A 21,699-nucleotide genomic window follows, 5' to 3' on the forward strand; every position below is an offset into this window, starting at 1 on the left:
AGAGAGAGAGAGAGAGAGAGAGAGAGAGAGAGAGAGAGAGCTCGGGGAGCGGGGGCGGGGCCACAGAGAGGGGGAGACAGCACAAGAAGGAGAGGAGCAGGGAGAGAGAGGGAGAGAGAATCCCAAGCAGGCTTCATGCTGTTAGCACAGAGCCTGATGTGGGGCTGGTCCTCACAAACCATGAGATCATGACCTGAGCCGAAGTCAGGAATTGGACGCTCATCCAAATGAGTCACCCAAGAGCCCCTGAAACAAGAATATTTCTCTTTCTTTCTTTCTTTCTTTCTTTCTTTCTTTCTTTCTTTCTTTCTTTCTTTCTTTTTCTTTCTTTCTTTCTTTAATGTTTATTTATCTTTGGGAGACAGAGAGAGACAGAGCATGAGCAGGGGAGGGGCAGAGCAAGAGGGAGACACAGAATCTGAAGCAGGCTCCAGGCTCTGAGCTGTCAGTACAAAGACCGACATGGGGCTCAAACCCACGAACCATGAGATTGTGACCTGAGCCAAAGCTGGACGCTTAACCGACTGAGCCACCCAGTACCCCAAAACAAGAATAGTTTTAATTTGTTTGCTAACTTACCTGAGACACCTGTTTCTGTAACTTTGGCTCTCAGCCCCAACTACATGAACTGCCACATCTGGAGCTCTCAAGACTTCCCCCAACTTCTTCCAAGATTTGTTCTAATATTCAACCCCTCTGTGCTTATTTCCATTTGGATGTTAAGATACACCTAAATTCAGTGTGTCTAAAACCAGATTTGCCTCCTTCCTCCAGTTACAGCTCCCAAACCCATTATGTCTCTCACTGACTGCATCTTCCTCCCTGCCCCAAGCTTGGATTCTCCCACTCACCTTGCCTCCTCCCTTCCTCCATTTACCTTCCGCCCAGATCTCTTCAGCACCAGATCCAGGTAATTCTTCTTCCCTTTGAGTTTCTCTCAAATAGCTCATGCTTTCTGTTCCCAGCACCACCCACCTGTCCCATCCCTCACCATAGCTCACCAGCACTGGGGTAGGGGCTCCTTGACTGGTCCCCTTGCCTCCCTCTCCTGACTGCAGTCCATCCTCCAAAGACCCCAGCAGCCCTCCTTAAGTACCTCTTCATCAAGATTTTCAGCTGTTGATAACACCCTATGGCTTCTCTTGGGCCCATGGACTAGAGTATAAAGGTCCCAGTCTCAGACTCAACGGTTCACACAGGTCTATTCCCAGTCCTTGTTTTTTTCTGTCACGTTCTGTTCCTCCTTGATCAAATCTCTCCATTCTAGCCAAGCCCATCTTTTGACCAGTCAGCAAGGTCATAGTTGCTCTTTCGGATTTTAAGCCGTTTCTGCCATATTTCTCACTACGAATTTCCTTTGCCGTGTCCACCCAGATCCATCTTCATGCCTATTTACCACACCCCTCTTTATTTTTGTAGACTTTCCTGTACTCAGTACGTATTTAGTGGGCATGTACAGTGGGTTCTGTCTCTGAAGCTGGTCTTGGTGGGAGCTGAGGGAAGTCTTTGTGCCTGGCTCCATTGTCTGAGAAGCTCCTGCTTTGTATGTAGCACAACAACCTGGAGTTTTCTAGGAGACTTCCTGTAGTAACTGCTCTCTGAACATATGGAGAGCCTCATGATGTTCACGTTCGCACTACCTCACAACATGCATAGATGACATGGCTACCTGGTGCCTCTTTTTGTCGATGAGTGAACTCACTGTGCCTTGAACAAGGTCTTAGCTTTCTTATGAGTCAGTCTCCTCATATGTGAAAGGAAGAACTGAAAACCATTCATCGCTGAGACAATCCCATGATTCTGGTCATTGCACGAGTGTTTTCAGTGGCCATGCGGTGTTGGCCAATTTTCCATATCCTTACCTATTAGATTGCACGATCTTGGAAGAAAGACTAGTAAATTCTCAGCAAATGCGTGTTGCTTGATTTTTAGCATCTTACGTACCTTTCTTATAGATCGTGTCTGGGAACATTATTGTCCGCTCCCTTCCCCTAATTCCTTATAGGAGTTTTTTTCTTGTTCTTGAAAGAAAGGCAAACAGGAACATTCCCAATACACTGTCTCAGAATGTCTTTCAGGAACATTAAGTCTGTTTGTGTTTACCTCTTGAGGGCAGTTTTAGGAAAGAAAACATGAGACTGTTTGCTTAAATGGTATTCATGTCTCCAGTGTTACTCAGTACTCTAAAGTTACCCAGCCTCACCATTTATTTGCTAGAAAGGAATGGCGATGTCTCATCACAAAGAATCAAAGTGATAGCAGATTCAGTCATTAAGCAAGAAGCCCCAGCTGAGTCACAAGTGATTTTTATATATGTAAAGCCCAGAAGAGGCTGGTGTATAGGCAGTGTGTATCAGAACAAGAATCTGCAGTGGGAATTCATTAGGTCTGGAAGTAGCCCTGGATTCTGGGCCTTTAAATGCTACTTATTGAGTCTATGCTCATAATATTGCCAACATCCCACCATGGGCTCAGTGGTTGAAAGAACAATGAGAATGACTCACATTTTGTTGGTGAGGTAAGACATACATTTTTCTGTCCATCCAGGACAGAAAATCCAGCCTAGGTACAAATCAGGCTGCTACAAATTCAAGGTTTCTTTCTTCGTCTGGGTCCTCAGATCTTCCTGTGTATCTGTGTCATCTTTCCCTCCCAAGCTTTGGGGTAAACCAGTCCAGACCCTTGCCCTTTCCTTCTGTTTCCTTCTGTTCCTCACTCTCAGTGGAAGATTTTATCTTTAACTTCCTGGAGAGAATAAAGGGCCTTAACTCCCACATTCTCATCCATCCCATGCTGGCTTCTTTTGCTGCTGTTGAAATGCATGAAGATGGTGTCCAAGGGTCAGATCTACTCCATGGCTCCAAAGTGTGTTGATCAGCCTGTCCCTCTAGAACAGTTCTAGATCCCTCTAGTGCTAGATCCCTCTGGAACAATGGATCTCAACCCTAGCTGCACATTGGAATGAGCTGGCCTGTTTTTGTAAAACTAATTCTCAGACTCCACCTCTGGCCAATGATGTTGGAATCTCTGAGGGTGAAACTCAATGTATCAAGACGTAACAAAAACATTTTTTTAAATGCTTATTTATTTTTGAGACAGAGACAGAGCATGAGAAGGGGAGGGGCACTTAACCAACTGAGTTGGTTTCATAAACTACCCAACATTTGAATTCAATTAAGTGTTGAATTTTAATTAAAATAATATTAAAGTATTTTATATTAAGTGTAAGATACTTCTTATTAAAATATCAAATGTATTTTATTGCATTAAATAAGTTATGTATTTGTTAAATACACATTAAACGTTAAATATATGACGTTTCTATTCTTTAAAAATTTTTTTTTTTATTTTTAAATTTTTTTAACGTTTTATTTATTTTTTTGAGACAGGGAGAGACAGAGCATGAACGGGGGGGGGGGTCAGAGAGAGGGAGACACAGAATCTGAAACAGGCTCCAGGCTCCGAGCTGTCAGCACAGAGCCCGATGCGGGGCTCGAACTCACGGACCGCGAGATCATGACCTGAGCCGAAGTCGGCCGCTTAACCGACTGAGCCACCCAGGTGCCCCCTGACGTTTCTATTCTTAATATGATAACCATATAAAGGCGAAAGCTTCTAGAGAAAAAATTCATTCAAACCATTTCTTAAAAATTTTGGCCAGCTCTTATTTCCATTCAAATATAAATTTGCTTATTTTATTCTACATAGACAATAGAATAGTATTCAGCCTTAAAAAGGAATGAAGTGCTGATAACACGCAGTAACATTGCTGAAGCTTGAAAACAATGTGGTAAGTAAAAGAAACCAGCCATTAGCAGAATTACTGCATGATTCCATTTATATGAAATGCCCATCACAGATAAATCTATAGAGACAGAAAAGAGCGGTTGCCTAAAATGAGGGTGGAAAAAATGAGGGTAATGGGCAGTGATGGATGATGGGGACAGGGTTTCTGGGGGACGAAATGTTCTAAAATTGGAGTGATGGGTGAACCGTCTTGTGAATGTACTAAAAAGCACTGAACTATAAACTTTTAATGGATGAATTGTACTGTATGTGAATTATCTCAATAAAGCTGCTATAAAATTATATTAATGAAAGGAAATATGAATCACATTTTATCTTCATTCTACCTAAACTTCAAGTATAAAGGTTTGATAGAACCTCCGTGAGTGTGCAGAAACTCAAGGTATATTGCCATTATGAGCTCTTCCTGCAGTACTTACTAGACAATGGGTTTTAGAAGATGAGAGTGGAGAGATACCAATGTAAGGTTGGGTGATACACATGAAATAGACATTACCTTGTAGTAGTAAAACTAAATGGTTGTCATAAATGTGATGGTCATATAGGTACTTTGCCAGTATAGTCCAGTTTATATTTCTTTCCCTGACCTGGTGAAATGGTCCCTTAACTCTCAAAACCTTTCTGACTTAGTAAATTATATGAATTTCCTCAAATTATGGGGGGTATTAGCATGTGTAAAGGCAACATGTTGTAACAGTCCTGATATGATATAATGTTAGTGGTGGGGGGAAACTTCCGCTGAGTGAGTTCACAGAAAGTAAGATGAACCTAATAATTACCTTTGATGTGTTCCTGGAAGTAAAAGGATATTCCTTTAAATCAGATGCTGTGGTAGAGGAAGTTGTTAACTAATTTTAGACCAGGAATCTAATATAAAATTTATAAATGTTTAGGTCTTCTACCTCTCAAGGCCATCAGAAGTCCTTTGTCTTCCCTGCCCTGTGCCATACATTTCATCCCACATCGTTGTTGATCAAATTCAGATCTTGCTGTTTCAGTAGTTCTTTCCCGCCCACTTTTAAAAAAAAGTTTATTTATTTTGAGAGAGAGACACACAGAGCACGAGCAGGGGAGGTACAGAGAAAGAGAATGAGAGAGAGAATCCCAACTAGGCTCCACGCTATCAGTGCAGAGCCCAACATAGGGCTGGAACTCATGAACCATGAAATTGTGATCTGAGCTGAAATTAAGAATCACATGCCCAACTGACCGAGCCACCAGGCATCCCTCCCACCCACTCTTACTTTATGATGTAGGGGATACATTGTCACCACGTTTTGTTGTAGGGGATTTCTGTTAGTTTTTGCTTAATTTATCCTATTTACTCTTTCTTTAGGGGTAATTCAGGGAGATTTAAAATCTGCACTGCAACCCTGTACCTGCTTCCAGATTGCCTCCAGAAACCACATCTCCCTCTTTCTTGGTTATTATTTTTTTTTCTTATTCAGCACACTTTACAGCAAATAACCAAGAAAGAGTTTGTGGGTGGTTTTGTTTTGTTTTATAATTTGGATTCCTGATATATCTTTATTTTACAAAGACCTTTAGCTAGTTTGGCTAAGGAGGGCATTCTGGTTGAAAATTCATTTCCTTCATTTGTTTTATTTTTTAAATTCCAAGTATGACTGAAATCATAGGTATTTGTCTTTCTCTGACTTATTTATTTTACTTAGCATTATACTCTCAAGCTCTATCCATGTCCTTGCAAATGGCAAGATTTCATTCTTTTTTATGGCTGAGTAATATTCCATCACACTCACGCATGCACACACACACACACACACACACACACACACACACACACACACCTTCTTTATCCATTCATCTATTGATGGACCCTTGGGCTGCCCCCAAAATTTGGCTATTGTAAGTAATGCTGAAATAAACATAGGGGTACATATGTCTTTTCAAATTAGTGTTCTCATATTTCTTGAGTAAATACCCAGTAGTAGAATTACTGGATTATATTTTGTTTCTATTTTTGATTTTTTGAGAAACTTCCATGCTGTTTTCCACAGTGGCTGCTGCACCAGTTTGCATTCCCACCATTAGTGTGGAGGGTTCCATTTTCTCTACATCCTTGCCAGCACTTGTTGATTTTTGTGTTTTTGATTTTAGTTATTCTGACAGGTGTGAGGTGACACCTTAGTGTGGTTTTGAATTGCATTTCCCTGATGATGAGTGATGTTGAGCATCTTGTCATGTCTGTTGCATATCTGGATGTCTTCTTTGAAAAAATGTATATCCATGTCTTCTCCCCATTTTTTAATTGGATTCATTGATTTTTGGTGTTCAGTTGTAGGAGTTCTTTATATATTTGGACATTAACCCCTTATTAGATAATCGTTTGCAAATATCTTTTCCCATTCGCTAGGTTTCCTTTTCATTTTGTTGATGGTTGCCTTCACTGTCCAAAAGTTTTTTTAGTTTCTTGTAGTCCCAAGTGTTTATTTTAGCTTTTGTTGCCTTTGTCTATGGAGGTGGATCCAAGAAAATATTACAAAGACTGATGTCCAAGAGTTAACTATGTTTCCTCCTAGGAAGTTTATGGCCTCAATTCTTAAATTTTGGTCTTTGTTCCATTTCGAATTTATTTTTGTGCATGCTGCAAGAAGGTGGTCTGTTTCGTTCTTTTCCATGTAGCTGTCCAATTTTCCCAACACCATGTGTTGAAGAGACTGTCCTTCACCCATAGTATATTCTTACCTCCTTTGCTGTGGATTAATTGACCATAAAAGCATGGATTTATTTCTGGGATCTCTGTTCTGTCCTATTGATCTATGTATCTATTTTCATGTCAGTACTATAGTGTTTTGGTTACTGTAGCTTGGTGGAATAGTTTGAAATCTGGGAGCATTTCTTGTTGTTCCATATAAATTTGAGGATTATTTGTTCTAGTTCTGTGAAAATGCTATTGGTATTTTTGATAGGGATTGCATTGAATCTTTAGATTGTTTTGAGTAGCATGGATATTTGAACAATATTAATTCTTTTAATTCATGAGCATGGTGTATATTTTCATTTATTTTGTCATCTTTAATTTCTTTCATCAGTGTGTTAGAGTTTTCAGAGCTCAGGTCTTTTACTCCCTTGGTTAAATTTATTCCTAGGTATTATATTGTTTTTGATGTTGTTATATATGGGATTATTTTCTTAATTTCTCTTTCAGAAGGTTGGTTATTAGTATACAGAAACAACAGATTTCTGTATGTTACTTTTGTATCCTCAACTTTAATTAATTTATTTATTAGCTCTAATAGATTTGTAATCAAATCTTTAGGCTTTTCTATGTATAGTATCATATTATCTACAAATATGGAAGTTTTATTTCTTCCTTACCAGTTTGGTTGCTTTTTATTTCTTTTTCTTGTCTGATTACTGTGGTTAGGACTTCTAGTACTGTGTTGTATAAAATTGGCAAGAGTGGGCATCCTTGTCCTCCTGATCTTAGAGGGAAAGTTTTCAGCTTAGCACATTGCATATGATGTTAGCTGTGGGTTTGTCATACATGGACTTTGTTATGTTGAGATATATTGCCTCTATACCAACTTTATTGAGAGGTTTTTTTTTTAATTTTTTTTAATGTTTATTTATTTTTGAGACAGAAAGAGACAGAGCATGAACGGGGGAGGGTCAGAGAGAGGGAGACACAGAATCTGAAACAGGCTCTAGGCTCTGAGCTGTCAGCACAGAGCCTGATGCGGGGCTTGAACTCACGGACCGTGAGATCATGACCTGAGCCGAAATCGGCTGCTTAACCTACTGAGCCACCCACGCGCCCCTGAGAGTTTTTATCATAAATGGATGTTGAACTTTGTAATATGCTTTTTCTGCATTTTGTTAATGTGATACATATCATGTTAATTGATTTGTGGATGTTGAACCATCCTTGCATCCCCTCAAATAAATCCTGCTTAATCATGGTATATGATTCTTTAAATGTATTATTGAATTCAGTTTGTTAATATTCTGTTGGTGAGTTTTGCATCTGTGTTTATCAGGGAGATTGGCCTGTAATTATTTTTTTTTTTTTTTGGAGTGCCTGTTTTTGGTATCAGGGTAATTCTTTTCTCTGAAAATAACTTTGGAGGCATTTTTTCCTCTCAGTTTTTTGGAATAGTTTAAGTATAGGTTTTAACTCTTCTTTAAATGTTTGGTAGAATCCACTTGTGAGGCCATTTGGTCCTGGACTTATGTTTGTTGGGAGATTTTTGATAATCAGTTTAATTGCTATTGATTATTTATTTATTTATTTATTTATTTATTTTTCTAAATTTTTTTAATCTTTATTTTTGAGAGAGAGAGAGAGACAGCATATGAGCAGGGGAGGAGTAGAGACAGAGGGAGACACAGAATCTGAAGCAGGCTCCAGACTCTGAGCTGTCAGCACAGAGACTGACACGGGGCTCAAACTCACGAACTGTGAGATCATGACCTGAGGCGAAGTGAGACACTCAACCGACTGAGCCACGCAGGCACCCCTGATTATTTATTTAGATTCTCTGTTTCTTTCTGATTCAGTTTTGGAAGACTGTGTGTTTCCAGGAATTTATCCATTACTTCTAGTTTGTCCAGTGTGTTGGTATATAACGGCTCATATTAGTCTCTTATAATTCTTTGTTTTTGTGTGGTGTCAGGAATTTCTATTTCATTTCTGATCTGATTTATATGAGTCTTCTTTGTTTTTCTTGTTGAGTATGGCTAAATGATATCAATTTTGTTTCTTTTCAAAGAACTGGCTCTTGGTTCCATTGATCTTTTCTATTTATTTGAGTCCCTATTTTATTTATTTCCATTATGATCTTTATTATTATTTCCCTTCCACTAACTTTGGGTTCTGTTTGTTATTCTTTTCTTATTCCTTTAGGTATAAAGTGAAAAGGTTTATTTGATATTTTTCTTATTTCTTGAGGTAGGCCTGCATCATTATATAATTCCCTCTTAATAGTGCTTTTGCTATGTCCCAAAGATTTTGAACTGTTGTGTTTCCATTTTCATTTTTCTCCATCTTTTAAAAAAAAACTTCCTCCTTGATTTCTTTGTTGACTTATTGATTATTCATAGTGTTTTGTTTAGCATCCACATGTTGGCATTTTTCTAGGGTTTCTTTCCTTGTAATTAATTTCTAGTTTCATACTGTTGTGATTGGAAAAAATTGCTTGACATGATTTCAGTGTTGTTTAATTTATTGAGACTTGTTTTGTGGCCTAATATGTGATGTATACTGCAAGTGTTCCATTTGTCTTTGAAAAGAATTTGTATTCTGCTGGATGGAATGTTCTGGATATACCTGATCTAATATGCCGTTCAAAGTCACTGTTTCCTTAAGGATTTTCTATGTGGATGATCTCTCCATTGATGTAAATGTGATTTTTAAGCATCCCTGTATCATGGTATTACTGTCAATTTCTTACTTTGTGTCTGTTAATATTTGCTTTATTTATTTAGATGCACCAAAGTTGGGTGCATAGGTATTCATAATTGTTAAATCTTCTTGGACTGATCTCTTTATCATGATGAAATGCCCTTCTCTATCTTTTATTATGGTCTTTCTTCTAAAGTCCACTTTTTCTGATATAAGTATTATTACCAAGCTATTTTTTTATTTCAATTCACATGGAATATCTTTGTGTCTCCCTCCCTTTCAATTTGTATATGTCTATTGGTCTGAAGTGCGTGTCTTATATGTAGCATATAGATGGCTCTTGTTTTATGCATTCAGTCACCCTATGTTTTTTTTATTAGAGCAGTTAGTTAATTTGCATTTTTAAAAAATGTTTACTTATTTATTTTGAGAGAATGTGAGCAGGGGAAGGGCAGAGAGAGAGGGAGAGAGAGAGAGAATCCCATGCAGGCTCCACACTATCAGCATCGAGCCTGATGTGGGACTTGATCCCACAAACCCTGAGATCATGACCTGAGCCAAAATCAAGAGTCAGATGCTCAACCAACTGAGCCACCCAGGTGCCCCACCCATTTTGCATTTTAAAGTAATTATTGATAGGTATATACATATTGCCATTTTGTTAATTATTTCCTGATTGTTTTTGTAGTTCTTCTCTGTGCTTCTCTTACTCTCTTTCCTTGTGAATGATGACTTTTTTAGTGTTATGTTTGGATTCCTTTCTTTTTATTTTTTGTGCATTTTATATAGGTTTTCAGTTTGCGGTTACCAATGCTGTTCATATATAACACTCTATGTATGTAGCAGTCTGTTTTAAGTCAATGGTCACTTAAGTTTGAGCACATTCTAAAAGCACTACATTTTAACCCCCCCCCCTCCAGGGTTTTATGTTTTTTGACCTCAAACTGTACATATTTTTATTTTGTATATTCCTTAACTACTTGTAGAAACAGTTGATTTTTCTACTCTTGTCTTTTAAACTGTATAGTAGTTTTATAAGTAGTTAATCCACTACTTTTACAGTATGTTTGCTTTTACCAGTGAGATTTTTTTTTTTACGTAATTTTCTTCTAGTTAAGGCCTTTTTTTCCTGCTTAAAGAAGTCCCTTTAACATATCTTGTAAGGCCATTTAGTGGTGATGAACTCCTTTTACTTTTGTTTGTCTGAAAAACGTTTTATCTTTTCTTCAATATTGAATGATAACTCTGCCTAATAGAATATTCTTGGTTGTAGATTTTTTCCTTTCAGGACTTTGAATATATCATGCTACTCTCTTCTGGACTGTAAAGTTTCTGCTGAAAAATAAGCTGATGGCTTCATGGGGTTTCCATTGTATGTAACTGTTTTCTTTTCTCTTGCTGCTTTTAAAATTCTCTATCATTGGGGCACCTGGGTGGCTCAGTCAGTTAAGCATCCAACTTTGGCTCAGGTCATGATCTTGTGGTTCATGAGTTTGAGCCCCAAATCGGACTCTGTGCTGACAGCTCAGAGCCTGGAGCCTCCTTTGGATTCTGTGTCTCCCTCTCTCTCTGCCCCTCCCCTGCTCACATTCTGTCTCTCTTGCTCTCAAAAATAAATAAACATTAAAAAAATAATAAAATTCTCTATCATTAATTTTTACCATTTTAATTATTATGTATCTTGGTTTAGACCTCCTTATGTTTATCTTGTTTGAAGCTCTCTGTTCTCCCTGGACCTGGATGTCTATTTCTTTCTTCAGGTAGGACAAGTTTTCAGCTATTGTTTCTTCAAAGAATTTTTTGCTTTCACTTCTTTCTTCTTCTTCTGGGAACCCTATAATGTGAATGTTAGTACAATTGTTATTCCAGGGATCCCTTAAACTATCCTCATTTTTAAAAATTCTTTTTATCTTTTTGCTGTTCATCCTGGCTGATTTCCACTATCTTGTCTTCCAGATCACTGATCTATCCTTCTGCATCCTCTAATCTGCTGTTGAGTATTTCTAGTGTATTTTTCATTTGTTATTGTATTCTTCAGCTCTGATTGGTTATTTTCTTTATTTTCTATGTCTTTGATGAAGTTGTCACTGTGTCCACTCATTCTCCTGAGTTCAGTGAGACTTTTTATTACTTTGAACTCTTTATCAGGTAGATTGCTTATCTCTGTTTTGTTTTGTTTTTTTCTGTTTGTCTTGTTCTTTCTTTTGGAACATATTCTTCCATCTCCTCATGTTGCTTGATTCTGCATTTGTTTCTAAGTGTTAGGTAAGTCAGCTATGTCTCCTGGTCTTAAAGGAGTGGACTTAAGTAGAAAGTGCCTATGGGGCTCAGAGGAACAACTCACCCTGGTCACCAGAACTAGGTGCTTCAGGGGGGGTCCCTGTGTGGGTTGCCTATGCCCTTCTGTTGTAACTGGGCCATAACTGCTGAAGGTGCACTGCTGGGTGTGGCTGGGCCCTGGACTGGCTGGCTGGTATGGGCAGCTGCCATATAAATGTACTTTTTATCCATGCCTGCTGACTCACTGGTGAGCAAGGCTCAGCCCTAGTGTGACTAGTTACAAGATCTTGCTGTGACTGCTGCTGGTGTACTGCTTGCCTCCACCCCCAGGACAGGAGCCACTTTGGGGGAGGGGCTTCCAGTCCTGACTGAGGCCACCCACTGGGTGTGAGACATTGGGAGCCACTTTGGTAGAGTGGGGGTGGGGGACACATGCCAGTTTGGGCTGAGATTGCTGCCAGGTGTAGTGGGATAGAAGCTGGAGGTGTTTTGTCCCAGCCACTGGCTGGGTGTGTTGTGGTGTGGTGGGAGCTGCCTTGGAAGGGGTGCCAGTCTTGGCTGAGGCTGCCTGCTGGTTTTGGAGAGGGGAGGGGGGATGCCACCTTGGAAGGGTAGCTGTGGGGGTGGGTCCATGAGGAAGCCAGGATGATATGATGGTGCTGATAAGGTGGATGGAGTGTCAGAACTGGTGACCACCTGTACTTCTTTCCTGGAGAAATTTCCTACAAATCCCTGCTCCTCTGGCACATACACTAAAATTGGTCCATAAATTTCCTTCACATATGGCTTAGGTACTTTTCAAATGGCTGCCTCTCTGCTGGGTCCTGGAGTGAGTGAGCTTGTATGCAGACCCTTTAAGAGCAGAATCCTGGCTTCCTAGAAGACTCTGGCTCTCCTGGACTTAAGCCTAATTGATTTTCATAAGCACCTGGAATTAGCCCTGCTGATTTTCAAAGCCAGGCATTATGAAGTCTTGTCTTCCCTGTGCAGGCCCCCGTGGTGGTGGTGGTGGTGGGTCTCCCTGGTGTGGAGCTTAAAGCCCTTCTCAGGGAAGAATGCCATGCCTGCAATATCCCTCCTACTCGTGTGTCATCAGCCCAGGGGTATGGGTTCTAATCAGACCTCATCTGTGCTCCTGCTACCCTTCTTCATGTGGGGTTCTCTTTATATCTTTAGCTGTGGAAGAGCTGTTGTGCCAGTGTTCGGGTCATTGTCAGAGAGGCACTCTGTATGCAGTGATAGCTTTGGTGTGTCAGTGGGAAGAGGTGAGCTCAGAATCACCTGCCATCTTGATGGGGCTATCCCTAAGAGTTTCTTTTACAGATGCTCATCTATTTCCTGAGAATCTTTTTTCCTCTCATTTTTTAGCCTTTTCATTGTTTGGAATTGGGGCTTGACTTGCTTTTTATCTTCCTCATTGTCCACATTTAGCTTTCACCATTCTCTAATCATTTATACTTAGTGATCTGCTTCCTGACTTGTACATATCGATTAGCATTTCTTATTTCATTTCTTATGTGCTTCAGTTCTTCACCAGCATTCTTTGATTTTGCAGAACTTGGGATTTTTACTTGATTACCGTCTTCTCAGTTCAGCATTAAGAGACTTGGAAGGGGAGATGCATTTAGTCTCCCCCCTTCCTTGGTAGCTCACTGGTACGGCCACCCTCCAAGGTAGCTTTCTTTATTCCCATTATCTAGCTAAGAAATAAAGGTACGGTAAGTTGCTTAAGATAGTATAAGTAATAACTTCTACCATACAGAGTGAGCCTGGGTTTGATGCTCTTGTCCTTCATACAAACTGATTTCCAAGAAGTAGTTCAAACTGATAGCTTCCAACAAGACATCTGGCCCCTACAATACAAACATTTACTGAGTGCTTCCCCAGACCCTGTTCTAAATGCTTCAAATAACATGATCTGATTTCATCTTCCAAAGAACCCCATGAGAGAGTTACTATTTCTCTCCCCCGTTCACGGGTGTGAAAGTTGAGCCATAGAAAGCTCCCCATTTGGGAGTCAGACACTCGCTTTCGAAGAATGTATAATGAAGAAGGATTAATGGCACCCAAATCAGCAGTTGTAATTTGGACCAGGTAGAGCCTTGGCTTGAGAACTTTGAGTCTTCTAACACCTAATAAATAAATAAATAAATAAATAAATAAATAAATAAATAAATGAAAACCTTTCTCTAAGGGAAAAATTTGAAAGCAACCTCCGTGTCATTCAAAAGGAGTAAAATCAGTGAAGTCGTCAATGCCTAACTTTTATGTTACAGCCTCATAGTTTTGGTAACAAGAAACAGATGGTATCGTCAGTTCCAAGTGAATAATGAGATGCTATCTCTCATATTATTCATTTGGAACCAAGATCAGAGGAAAGGTTTACTTATCACCTCCACATAGCCAAGGGCTTAGGAAAGAGTAGAAATGTGCTGGTTTGGTGACAGAAAGATGTTGCTTTGCCAAGAGTGTAACTTGGATAGACTTAATGAAATATTTCCATTTTTCAAAAGGGTTCAGTTCACAGTTTGTCTTTGTATTGTATAGGAAGCCAGCATGATAGCAATCATTTAAGATTTTATTCCTACTAGAGTATAGGCTTGTCAGCTGTAACCAGGATCCAAGGCTCAGGATGGAAACTCTAATCACTTTTTATCCTCTCTGCCACAGTGAATAAGAACAAAATTTCTAAAGGGTGATTTTAAAGGGGAAGATGTACTTTATATTCAGCTGGGAGAAAGAAACCAGTAGCTAGATAGAGAAGAGCAAAGGAGAGTTAGTTTTCTTCACTGTGACACATAGTCCTTAGGCTCAGTAACATAAAACCCTTTCAGCATGATTATGGGCTGAGACTCTGGCTGGGAAGGGACCACACTGTCTCCAGGATTTGAAAAATAGTCAAGTGCAGTCACTGGAGTTAAATCCATAAATCAGATTAGGACCCAAGATACAAAAGTGTGACAAGCCAGACCTTTCCCTTTGCATTCTTTCCTTGATCCATGTTCTCTGCATGTCACAAGTTTCACCATGGGTTTCTGTACCCGTTAGTTCCCCGACCCACTGCCTGGGAGGAGATGGGAAGACAACATTGGATTACTATTTTATCTCCAACTAAAAGTCAGCTGTAGCCTTCACATTGTTGGCAAACAGCTCTGCAAATAATTTTAGCTCTTTTGCACTTTTATCTTAAGAAGTGGATATAAATTGGGGCACCTGGGTGGTTCAGTCAGTTAAGCGTCCAACTTCATCTCAGGTCATGATCTCATAGTCCGTGAGTTCAAGCCCCACGTCAGACTCTGTGCTGACAGCTCAGAGCCTGGAGCCTGCTTCAGATTCTGTGTCTCCCTCTCTCTCTGTCCCCCCCCCCCCACCCCCTGCTTGTGCTCTGTATCTCTCTCTCAAAAATAAATATTAAAAAAAAATTTTTTTTAAAGAAGTGGATATAAATATTCCCTGGAACATTTCTGTCTGGGCCCAAATTTTCAGCAGTTTTTAGCACCCAGAATAAGATCAAGAAACAAGTAAGTTGTGGGGCTTCACCACCTAGAATTGGGAGGATTTTTATGAATTAACCTGCTACCCAAATGATACTCAGGGACACATGTAGCATTTCATTCTTTTTTTATTGGGGTATAACTGATATATAGCTTGTAATACTTCCAGGTGTAAAACATGAAATTCTAATGTAGAACTCAGTTATTGTATTGAAAAGCACATTATTTGGTTTGATGCATTTACTTTCACTGGGATTCTCCTATCTGTGGTTTTCAAATATTCTTGATTCAGTGACTCACTTTCTTTCAACTAGTAACTTCTTATTTCTCTCTTCAGCCTGCCATTACTATACCAAGAAAAGAAAAGTACTTTGAAATTGCAGCAATATGAGAAAAAAATGAAAAAGAGAAAGTAATTTGTTTGGGTTTACTTAGGTTTGATCTAAGGAAGGAGGCTGCCCTTATATATACGGTTTTTGGATCAGGCTAACAAAGAAGATAATTGATCACTAGCATAGGCCTCTATAATCAGTGACAATTAAAAATATTCAAATGATTGGATTCCATTATGAACACTTGGAGAAAACTTGGGCTGGTGGATCTCCATGTCCCTACAGCCAATGTCTATGGACTTCTTAGGACAGGGTATCTCAAAGTGTGGTCTTAGGGCCATGTGAATCTGAATCATGTGAGTTTTTATGTAAAAGATTACTTTCGGAGCTTCACTACAGATTTTTAAAAAATAAAATCACTGGGATGGTAGGGGCGTCTGGCTGGCTCATTCCGTAGAGCATACAACTCTTGATCTTGGGGTGATGAGTTCAAGCCCCATGTTGGATGTAGAGTTTCCTTAAAACACAAATAAAATCTTAAAAACAACAACAACACTGGGATGGCATCAAGATGTAGACAAAGCATTTGACAAAATCTAACACAATAAAGCTTTCAGTAAACTAGGAATAGAGGGAAACTGTCAACTTGATAAATTATATCTACAAAAATCTACAGCCAGCATCCTACCTCATGGTGAGAAACTAGAAGTTTTCCCATTAAGATCAAGAACAAGGCTAGGATGTCCTCTGTCACTACTGCTTTTCACCATCATACTTAAAGTCGAAGTTAACGCAATACGAAAAGAACATGAAAGTATACAGCCTGGTGAGGAAGAAATAAAACTGCCTTTGTTCACAGATGATGTGATTGTTAAGTAGAAAATCTGAAAGAATTGCATTTAAAACACAATACCATATACATTAGCACTCCCCTGATTGAATACTTAGATATAAATTTAACAAAATATATATATAAGAAATATGAACAAGACTACAAAACTGATGAAATCCAAGTGAATAGACTGTGGTATATACAATGGAATATTATTTGGCACTGAAAAAAAACCTGAGCTAGCAAGCCATGGAAAGATGTGGAGGAAATTTACATGCATATTACTAAGTGAAAGAAGCCGGTCTGAGAAGGCTACTTGCTGTTTGATTCTAACTGTATCACATTGTTTAAAAAAGATAAAACAATGGTGATAGTAAAAACATTACTGGTTGCCAGGGGCTACAGGATAAATAGGCAGAGTACAAGGGATTTTCAGGACAGTGTAACTACTCTGTATGATTACATAATGGTAGACACATGTCATTATACATTTGTCTTAACCCATAGAATGTACAACAGTGAGAGTGAACTCTATGTGGGTCGCCTGGGTGGCTCAGTTGGTTAAGTGCGTGACTTCAGCTCAGGTCATGATCTCATGGTTCCTGGGTTCGAGCCCTGTGTTGGGCTCTATGATGACAGCTCGGAGCCTGGAACCTCCTTTGGATTCTGTGTCTCCCTCTCTGTCCCTACCCCACTCATTTTCTCTCTCTCTCTCTCTCTCTCTCTCTGTCTCTCAAAAATAAACATTAAAAAATTAAAAAAAGAAAAAGAGTGAACTTGGGGCACCTGGGTGGCTCAGTCAGTTAAGTGTCCAACTTCAGCTCAGGTCATGATCTCAACAGCTCGTGAATTTTAGCCCCGTGTCAGGCTCTATGCTGACAGCTCAGAGCCTGGAGCCTGCTTTGGATTCTGTGTCTCCCTCTCTCTCTGCCCCTCCCCCACCTATGCTTGGTCTCTCTCTCTCTCTCTCTCTTCCAAAAATAAATAAACATTAAAAAAAAAAAAAAGAATGAACTCTATGTTACCATGAGTAAACTATGGTTTTTGGGAAATAGTGATGTGTCTATGTAGATTCATCAAGTGGTAATAAAAGTTTTGTGGGGGATGTTGAGATTGGGGGAGGCTATGGATGTGTGGGGGCAGGTGGTACATGGGAAATCTCTGTCTTCAATTCAGTTTTGCTGTGAACCTAAAATGGCTCTTGAAAATAAAATATATTTTTAAAAATCAAGGGGGAAAAAAGCCTGGATGGTATCTGATGATAGATCATATCAGGGATCAGGAAACTTTCTTCTGTAAAGGGCCAAATTATAAATATTTTAGGCTTTATGGGCCTTGTATGGTTTCTGTTGTACACTTCTTTAAAAATGTGAAAATAATTTTTAGCTGACGGACCTGAAAAAAAAAAACCAGGTAGCCAGTAAGATTAGACCCATGAGTTATAGTTTGCTGATCTCTGGACTGTGTAATTAGAAACATTGATCTTGCAAAAAAAAGTTCTGAATGTTAACCTCACAAATCAAACCTATAACATATTTTCGCACAGCACCTGGTTTAGCAAATAATGCATTAGAAAGGTATACTTCAATCTGATTAAAATCCTATTGTTAATTGATGCACTGACCATCTCCCTCAACACGCCTGGTTGTAGCAATGCTGGTCAAAATGTTTTAAAATATGTATTTAAGGTATATAGATGCTATATCACTTATGGAAGTGCGCAGAAGTAATGAAAAATCTCACCCAAGAAGAGGGAAATAAAACTTCATGAAAAGTGGCCACTAAACTCAGTAAGCATGTGAATTGTCATTCAAAGAAATACAAATACTAAGGCAGTCTTCCAAAATGAATTTTTGAAATAAGTAGTTTTGAAATTCTAAAAAGATACAGGAATAAGTAATATTCTTACTATAAGAGAAGAAAAAGGAGTTGTGAGATACAAAGACAGGATGTGTCTCAAGAACAGGGAAAACATAAAATAACCAATTAGGAATCCAAGGATTGAAAATTATGGTCATTTAAAAAAATTACTTATTTATTTTGCATGGGGGAAGGAGAGGGGATGGGAAGAGAAAGAATCCCAAGTATGTGCCTTGCTGTTAGTGCAGAGACTGATACAGGGCTTAATCCCACAAACCGTGAGATCATGACCTGAGCTGAAATCAAGAGCCAGATGCTTAACCAACTGAGCCACCCAGGCACCCCCAAAATTATGGTCATTTTTACAGTAACAAGGGAAGGGGCACCTGGGTGGCTCAGTTGGTTAAGCATTGGACTTCAGCACAGGTCATGACCTCATGGCTCGTGAGTTTGAGCCCTTTGCCAGGCTCTGTGCTGACAGCTCGGAGCCTGGAGCCTGATTGGGATTCTGTGCCTCCTCCTCTCTCTGCCCCTCCCCTGCTCACACTCTGTCTCTCTCTAAAATAAATAAACATTAAAAAAAAAAGAACAAGTGGATATAACTAAAGAGATAATTAATGTATTGGAAGACCCAAAACAAAACACTGAGAGTTGTTTTTTTCAGTGACATTAAAGACCCAGATGAGAAGATAGAGAATTTTGTTCCAACATATGCCCAATACATATTCTAAAAATAAGAGCTATAATGAGAGAGTATCTTCCAAATTGAAGAAAGACATAGATCCTCAGATGGACAATGACCCAAGTGGTGAATATAAGAAATAAAAATTCAGTCCTTTATACAATATGGTGATACTGATAATGCATGCTAGAAGGCAATAGATGCATACCCTATATGACACTTCTGTGTAACACAGAACATGGAGCCCTCTGGCGGACGCTGTCCTTCAGTTTCAGGACTTGGGTTGAGGGGCCCATGGCCTAATTTTCAGCCCCCACTTCTTCTGTTAGCCATATTCCTTTGTATATGGCAGTAATGTCAGAACTCTACATGGTGAAAAATGAGAGAATCTAAATAGTAATTGTTCTATAGATTTCCTGCAATGTAGCAACAAGTATGCTGACTGTGGATTTTTTCCCTGTCTTTTTAAGTGATAATGCATGCTAGAAGGCAATGGAATAAAATCTTTAAATACTGAGGAGAAAGTACTCATGCTAAGTGAGGCTCTGTGCAGCATGAAATTATCATAGTAGAGTAAGGATGAAAGAAAGTTGGAGGCAAAATCTAATAGAATTTACTTCTTACAGATTCTTGCTGAGAGAATTACAAAAGCATGGGCTCCAGCAAGAGGAAAAGTGAATCCAAGGAATGGAGTGGGATATAAGCAATAGCGGTGAGTAAAAATTATAGTAAAATTTTTTTCTGAACATAAAACATGGTGATTTGATTGAAAAAAATGTTAAAAATTAGGTCAGCTACATTTACTTCAATTGGACTCTCCCCTTTGCCTGTGACTTCAACATTTTCAACCATTAGCTTTTTCAACCATTAGCTGCTCATTCCTGTCACTAGCTGACCGCCACTATGCTAAGAAAAGATAAACAGTTGGAATATCGATAACTTGAGGAAAAAAAACCCGAGAAAGTAACTTTTCATTTGTCTTTGTAACCCCTGAGAAAGCTCATTCAGTGCTTTGAAAAGTTCCTACTGTGAAGAAGGTGCTCAAAAATATTTCTTGAGTGAATAAATACGTTTTTATTTTAACGTTACAGATAGTTTCCTATGAGAGGTGGCACTTTGGTGTGGGATTAAGTATCAGCACAGAGAATTACATCCTTGGTTTGTTTTGACCAGAACACTGTGATAAAGATGAATCTATAATTAAAAACAAATTTCAACGTCGACCTTTTAAAGAACTTAACGGCAAGCATCAACGAATACTTTTTGGGGAGATGGTCTTCTGTGGGATTCCCTTTTTGGTCCTTGAATAAATTGATATTAAGTTACAAAATACTTTCTGGTTTTATCTGGACTATAACAAAAATGGTTCTCGGTTGAAAAGGAGAAACATGTCTTTGAAGATAAAGTTCTTAAGGAGGTACTACTCTTTCTGGGTATGTCACCTGGTTATTTTTATATGTAGCAGATAGACACAAGCTTCTCACCTTCCCTTGCTCAGTCTAGAAGCAATTTCTGAGTCCAGACTGCACTCACTGCCCTATTATTTATTTAGGGCAATCTCAAACATTGCTTGCCAGCGCCATCCTGGTGGTAAAATCCTCACATTGGCAAACTAAGGGTAATTCTCTTACACTTCTGCCCCCCACCTAGCTTGCCAGCACAGTTGGGTACATTTAAGGCACTGGCAGTAATAGTCAAGGTCCTCGGCTTAATTTTCTGATTACGGTCATCCCCCCCTTATCTGCAGGGGTATGTTACAAGACCCCCAGTGGGTGCCAGAAACAGCAACAGCACCAAACCCTACATATACAATGTTTTTCCTATATATACATACCTATGATAAAGATTAATTCATAAATTAGGCATAGGGAGACATGAAGAAGAAAACTAGCACACATTTCTTTTTCCTTCGCCATTCCATGGAGAGAAGATTCACTCTTAACTGTAGCATGTGATATTTTTTTCTTAAGTTCAGAACTTTCCCCTTTTCCCTTAAAGGAAGCACTTTATGGCTTTTCTTTGGCATATCAAATTGCTAACATGACTACTCTTGTACTCTGGGCCGATTATTAAATAAAATGAGGATTAATTAAACACCAGTACTGCATACTGCGACAGTCGATCTGATAGCCGAGATGTTCGCTAATCACGACTAAGGGATCGATAGCGTCTCCAGCATGGGTATACCGCACAAAGGGATGATTCACATCTAGGGCAGGACAGAGCAGGCTGGTGTAAGATTTTATTGCACTACTCAGAATGGCTCTGATGTGAAATTTACAACTTTTCTCTTTCTGGAAATTTTCATTTAATATTTGCAGATTGTGGTTGACTATGGGTAACAGAAACCACAGAAAGCAAAACCGTGTATAAAAGGGAGCTATTGTACCTTAGAGAGGCATGACTCAGGTCCATTTCTCATGGCTGCGGAGTCCGAGTGAGACATTTTTCAAAGCCAGACTTTTTGTAAAGCAGGTGGTTCTGGTCTCAAAATAGGTGTTTATTTGTTACTTCCTGCCAAGTCCCTTATCAAGAAGTCCCAGTCTTGTGCATGTTTGTGTTACTGCTTCACCTGGAGTTTGCGATTCTGAAACTAGTGATGTGGCTTTTTGTTGAGAGTGAGCTGTCACAGGGAGTCTGTATTTGAACTAAGATATTTAATCCCTTAGGGTAGGGTGATGAATGCCAGGGCTTATAATCCAAAACCAGAGATCTAACTCATTCTTTTAAACAGCTGTATAATGTTTTAGGGTGCCTGGGTGAGTCAGTCGGTTGAGCATCTGACTTCGGCTCAGGTCATGATCTCACGGTTTGTGAGTTTGAGTCCTGTGTCAGGCTTTGTGCTGACAGCTCAGAGCCTGGAGCCTGCTTTGGACTCTGTGTCCCCCCTCTGTCTCTGCTCTTACCCCACTCACTCTCTGTCTCTCTCTCCTTCAAAAATAAATAAAAACATTAAATTTTTAAAAAAAATTTTAATGTTTTTATTTATTTTTGAGGCAGAGAGAGACAGAGCATGAGCAGGGGAGGGACAGCGAGGGGGAGACACA

General features: G+C 39.3%; 1 protein-coding gene across 2 annotated transcripts in view; it reads left to right on the forward strand.

The window, feature by feature from the left end:
* The window catches only part of KCNN2 (potassium calcium-activated channel subfamily N member 2), a 477,937-nt gene that overhangs the window by 166,240 nt on the left and 289,998 nt on the right, over positions 1–21,699 (forward strand). For both annotated transcript variants that reach the window (XM_040444258.1, XM_040444259.1), the window contains exon 2: positions 19,279–19,364. The gene's annotated coding sequence lies outside the window, so the exon portion shown is untranslated. The remainder of the gene's footprint in view (positions 1–19,278; positions 19,365–21,699) is intronic.

This window comes from Herpailurus yagouaroundi, unplaced genomic scaffold (genome assembly GCF_014898765.1).
Source record: "Herpailurus yagouaroundi ecotype Mexico unplaced genomic scaffold, PumYag 192, whole genome shotgun sequence".
Classification (NCBI taxonomy): domain Eukaryota; kingdom Metazoa; phylum Chordata; class Mammalia; order Carnivora; family Felidae; genus Herpailurus; species Herpailurus yagouaroundi.